Below are 6,000 nucleotides of genomic sequence, written 5' to 3' on the forward strand. Positions count from 1 at the left end.
GGGTTATCGGGGATAAGGCGCCGCAGGGGCAGAGGAGGCGGCTGAAGCCTCGAGAGGCACCGCTTCAGCCCTTTGCCCTCGGGCCCCGGACCGCGAGCTCCACAAGGTCCAGGGGCTTCCTTCGGTGGGCGAAGGCTGGCAGACTCGGGGACGTAAGCTCCCGGGCGGGAAACTGTGGACTACTCTCTCCGGCCCTTAGCGCATCCCAGGCGTTTACCCATGAACGTGAACATGAACGCGTTTCCAAATTATGTGGACATTTGGGGCTCTCTCTCCTCCAAGAGTCTTTCCACTCGCCTGTATTGAGATACTACTTTGTGCCAGGCAGTCTGGTTTTTGGAGAGCGTAAAAATAAAAGGAGAGTTCCTGGTGTGACTCATGTCTCATGGGGAAGCCAGGTAAACAGATAATTATTATGCCTACTGAGAAGTGCTTTCTGAGTACCCCAGCCTAAAGTGGGCGATGCCTCGGGGTCCCTGCCTGTCTTTGGCTCTGTTCTTTCATCCTGCGCTGCCCTTCTTGTGGCTGTATGCGTCTTCTCTTGTTTTTTTAAACGCAAGCGCCTGGAGGCCAAAAAGGGCCTCCTTCGTTGTTTTTTGTTTGTTTTTCGGTGTGCGCGTGTTCACATATGCGTCGCATATAACTTGCCATTTTAAGTGAAGGGTTCAAAGGCATTAAGTACATTCACCTTGGTGCAACTACCGCCACTATCCATTTCCAGAACTCTCACATCATCCCAGACTGAAACTCTGTACGGGTTAAAGAATAACTCCCATTCCACCCCACCCCACTCCCCCCAGCAGTTTGGCAACCACTATTCTACTTCCTGTCTCTATGAAATTGACTATTCTAGCTACCTACCTCATATAAATGGAAGCATACAATATTTGTCCTTTGTGCCCGGCTTATTTCACTTAACATAATGTCTACAGGGTTCATCCATGTTGTAGCATGTATCAGAATTTCACTCCTCAGGCTGAATAATAGTCTTGTATATTATGTATACCACATATTGGTTATTCATTCATCCATCAGTGGACATTTGGGTTGTTTCCTCCTTTTCTGTTTATTTTTGAATTTCCACTTACCTAGCTCTTTGTACCACTCTGCATGCACTAGGCACTCAATAAAGATGTGTCTGTTAATTTCCCAACATCCCTTTCATTCCAGAAATCCTCAAAGGATCCCCATTGTTTTTTGCTGTGCCCTTCTGGATTTGTCACCTTAACTTGCTCACAATTTTGAGACTTTCAGACTCAGACTCTGCACATTATCTTCAGTTTAAAAAAAAGTAGCAGTTAAGACTCTGCCAGAATTAGTTCCTGGTAAAATTAGTTCCACACACACACACACACACACACACACACACACATGCACACTTTTTACATCCTTTTTACTTTTTATGCCTTCTTACCTGTCCTAAATTCTTGAGGGCCCAAGATGATTTTTAAATGTTTCTCTGGCTGTCCAGGCCCTCCACTTCACCATTCTCCTGTGGTGTAATATTACCTGCCATGAGTGTTGGTTCACACGTGCCACTAAGCTAATTTCAAGATCACAACAACCAGTCAAGTGGGTACCTCATGTGATGGCTGAGGAAGCAAAGCAGGCTCTTGAGAGTTGCCGCTGGCCATTATGGAGGCAGAAATGGCAGAGCAGAACCTTCCAGCATCATGTCCCAGTTCTAGCGGCCTCTCCCAACACAGGACTCCATGAGCCAGGCTCTTTCCACCACCCAATCTACTTCTTCAGGACCAGTTAGGTGGTCTGAAAATAAGTTCAAGGCAAGGTATTACTGGCTGACAGCGGTTGGCACCTCTCCCAAGAGTAGATGCATTTTAACCCAGGGATTCTGTTGATAAAATGCCGTAATCCAGTTTCAAATGGTGCATCTTCAGGCAGTGTAGTTGGGAGGTGAGATTCCTTTGTGAAGAAGATATGTTAGTGGTCTCCTGGGTCTTACTAGGCAGTCTATGCTTGCACAACAGCTCCTTAAACAAGCATTTCGTGGCCTGAGCAGGATTCAGAAATCCTCAAGAATTCAGAATGTCAGCAAAGGTCTAAATCTGTGTTTTATAACAGTAAAATTATTTACACTGACTCAGGAATTTTCATTACTGCAGTTCAGCTGGACTAGCCCTCCTGCCCCAACACACACCAACACAGACTTATTCAACTCTGGGTCTCAGTGGTTTGCAGTAACACACATTTAAATTTTGCACCCCCAAATCAAAAGTTCAAAAGATATTTTTATCGTGAATTTAATTGCAAAATATACACAACTCCATTCCAGAAAGAACTCCTCCATTTGGAAGTCATCTTCAATACAAGACCCTCAAGAGTCCGTGTGTGTGGTGCTGTAATCATCTAGTGTTTATTTACACTGTTTAATAAATTAATTTCCTGGAAATATATATAGCACTTTAAATTCTAATATAAGAATTTAGAAATAATATTACCACATCTAGAAAGAGCACACATAATAATAATAATATTAGCACATCTAGAATTATTTTTTATTTGTAGTTCATCCAGGGGCTGTCTGTGAAGAGAAATCTCTCTGCTTGGGAAGAATGGGGCTCTCTAAAGTGATTCTAGGGGTGCAGCTATCTACAGGACACACTGAAAATGAAAAGAATTCTTACAAGACCATGAGAAAGCCTTGTCTTGAATTGAAATTTTTTTGTGTGCTTAAAATGTATACAGTGACCAGCCTCCTCCCTCCCTCCTTCTCTCTCTCTCTCTCACACACACACACACACACACACACACTCACTCTTTTTAGCCTGATGTTCAGGCTTAAACCAAGGCTGAACTACATGCTCTACATATGCAAACACACCAAAAGCTTGATGTCTGCCCTCAGGGGCAACCCTGCACCTGACACCATGGTCTGACATCAAGCTGCGGGAAGTGAGTAGAGACAGGGGGAGGTTTGTTGCAGTCAAGTACAAACATAGTCCCCTGTGCAGAAAGCACTTTAGATGTCTTCCACTAGAGGCATATGTGAGTGAATCTCCTTTGCTAGAAAGCTTTGGTTGGCAGCCTTCCAGAGCAGAAAAAAACTGAGAAAGGTCCTAAACCCAAAATTTACAGAAGAGTAAATGTAAATGCAAATAATGATCAATAGTTAAAAAAAAAAGACATGCAAATTAGAAAATGATGAAATGCCATTTTCCTCTATCAGATTAGCAAATTGCATGAGGGTGATGGGCGTGATGGTAGGAACTCAATCATATGCTGCCTTTGTAAAGTGTAAAGTGGTGCAAACCTTCTAGCAGACAATTTGGCAATACAAAGCTTGGATCTTAAGTGCCATTTTCTTTGATTCATTTATTCTAGGATCCTATTCTAAGGAAACAACCAGAAATATGAACAAAGATTTACGTACAAAAATATTTGTTGCAGTGATTTTTTTAAAGGGAAAAAATTGGAAACATTCTAAGTGCCCAGGAGTTAAATATATTACTATATATCCTTAAGGTGGAATATTTTATAATCATTAAAGATTAAGTCTGTGAACTATTTTAATAACTTGACAAAACTTCAAGATTAATGGTAAAAGTCCAGAGAGAAAATTATATGTAATACTTTATCAATTATTTAATATACTGTACATGTACATTGTATGACTGGAAGGAAACACACTAAAATGTCAACTGGTTATTTCCAGGAAGTGAAATTATGGGTGGTTTTTATTTTGTTATTTATATTGTACTCTTCTATATTTTTTCCCAAATTTCTCACAATGAGCAATTTCCAAATTGCTGAGTTCAGACACCTGAAGAGCACAATTAGTGTGAAAGAAAGACTACAAACTGAATGGTTTATATAATCTGAAGCATGATTACTGGAACAGACACCAAGAATTTAAAGTAAGCATGATAAACATCTTAAGGAGGAAAGGGAACTTATTAGTAACATTAAGCAAGAAAAATAATTTTTTAAAACCCTAGTGGAAACACTGAGTACGAAGAATGTAATAGACAAAATAAAGAACAAATCAATGGACTAAATAGCAGAATGGGTACAGCTGAAGAATGGATTATATTTGAAGATCAATTTGAGGAAGTCTCCCAAAAGCAGCTGGAAAGGACAAAATTCTGGCTCATGAAATCAAGTTAGTGAGTTGCAGTCAGCATTGACAGAGAATAGAATCAGATGGGATGGGATAGGATGGGATGATGGGATGGGAGGAGATGGAATAGAGGAGAGTAGAATAAAAAATAGCACCGAATGACACATAAAAATGCTAAGAATAGTTTGTGAAACTTTTACTTCAGTTATTTTTATATTTTTTAATGTATGTGTGTGTACTGAGTTGCCATGTAAAATGAAATCTGTCAGTGCAGGTCACAGTAAAAAAATGTTTGACAGCTACTGTTTTTTTTAAAATATATTTATGCTATGATCTTGCTATTCTTTTCTACCTTCTCTGGAATTTTGCTCATAAATTATCCTTTTTTTCTCCTAATGCTCATCTCAGTTTACAAACATGTTCCAACCTCTTGTATCTAAAAATAAAAACATGCAAAAATGTTCTTCTCTCCTGAATGTGCCAATGCAAGCTAGTGCCCCCCTCTCCCCTTCCGTTCATCACCTAATTTTTCAAAAGGCTGGTTTATCCACATTGCTTCCAACGTCATCTCTTGCCCACCTCTTAGACCCTCACAGTGTCATTCCAACTCTGAACACCATTGCTATATTAATCAATGTGCCATGGAAAAGTCTGGCCATGCACATTTAGGAAAAGCTGAATTAAATGAAGAAAGCAGTTGCCTTTACTGCAGCACTTTGAGTTTTTATGTATAAAGTGCATTGTGATTCTTCCAGAGGGATATAGATGCAGTGTAATATTTTCCAAGTTTATTTTACTATGGAACACAAGTTTGGGAAATGGAGCTCACTGAAATAATATGATAAAGAGTTAACAATGATTTTCTAATGGCCCAGAGTAAGGATTCCTCTCATTTATTTACTTAACAAATATTTATTGTCTAACATGGGGCAGGTACTGTTCTAGGCACATGGGATATATAAGTAAACAAACGGACAAAGATCTCTGCCCTAAGGAGTTTTATATATTTAGCAGGAGAGAGACAGACCATAAGAAATAAACAAAATGAATATATTAATTAATAGATTACTTCTATAGTATGTTAGAAGGTAATAGATACTATGAGGGAAAATAGTAGGGGGGGTAAGAGGGTTGGGAATGGTGGTGGTACAGTATGGAAGAAACAGGTAGGTTACAGTTTTCAATAATGAGCAAAGACTGGGATAATGATACAGCTGGATGTCCGGGGGAGGAGAAATCAAAGCAGAAGGAATAGTTAGGACAAAGGCCCTAAGGCAGTGAAACGGAGCAGGACCTTATGGTCCTTCCCTCACCCCCCATGTCCTCAGCCTGCCTTTTGTCTGTGGAAAAAGTTTAGCCAAAGAATAAGTTTAATCAGAGAAGTGAGAAAAATGCAGAAACAAAGGAAAACAGTCAAAGGAGACCAAATAATACTAGTTTGGTCAGTAAGCAAAGCCAAGGATCTTTATTTCCTCCCCAAGGGCTATAGATAATATTCTGAGCCATATCCTGTGAGCTGTCTTACAGATACTGAAACCCCCATCAGGTGGAAGAAGTGAACTGCATGATGACCAGACTGTAGGCATGACATAAGCTGCCACAATTCCGAGAATTTGCTTCAATGAAATGGAAACAAACTGACCCCGGAACTGAAGACTAACTGTACCTAAAACAATCAAGATGACGCTGGCCAGACCACCGCATGATCAATTTCAAGATGCCTGTCAGAGCTGTCGGGGCTGTTTCTGCATGTAGCCCCCTCCCTCCGTCGATAAAAGCTCTTGCCCACTGGTTGTCGGGGGGCGGGGGGGGGGAGTTGGCCTTTGGACAGGAGCCTGCCCTCCCTCCACCCCCCACCCGTTGCTGGCATCTAAAACAAGCACACTTTCCTTTCCATCAACTTGCCTCTTTATTGGCTTTTG

The sequence above is a fragment of the Balaenoptera borealis genome (assembly GCF_965194805.1).
Source record: "Balaenoptera borealis genome assembly, chromosome: 2".
Taxonomy (NCBI): Eukaryota; Metazoa; Chordata; class Mammalia; order Artiodactyla; family Balaenopteridae; genus Balaenoptera; species Balaenoptera borealis.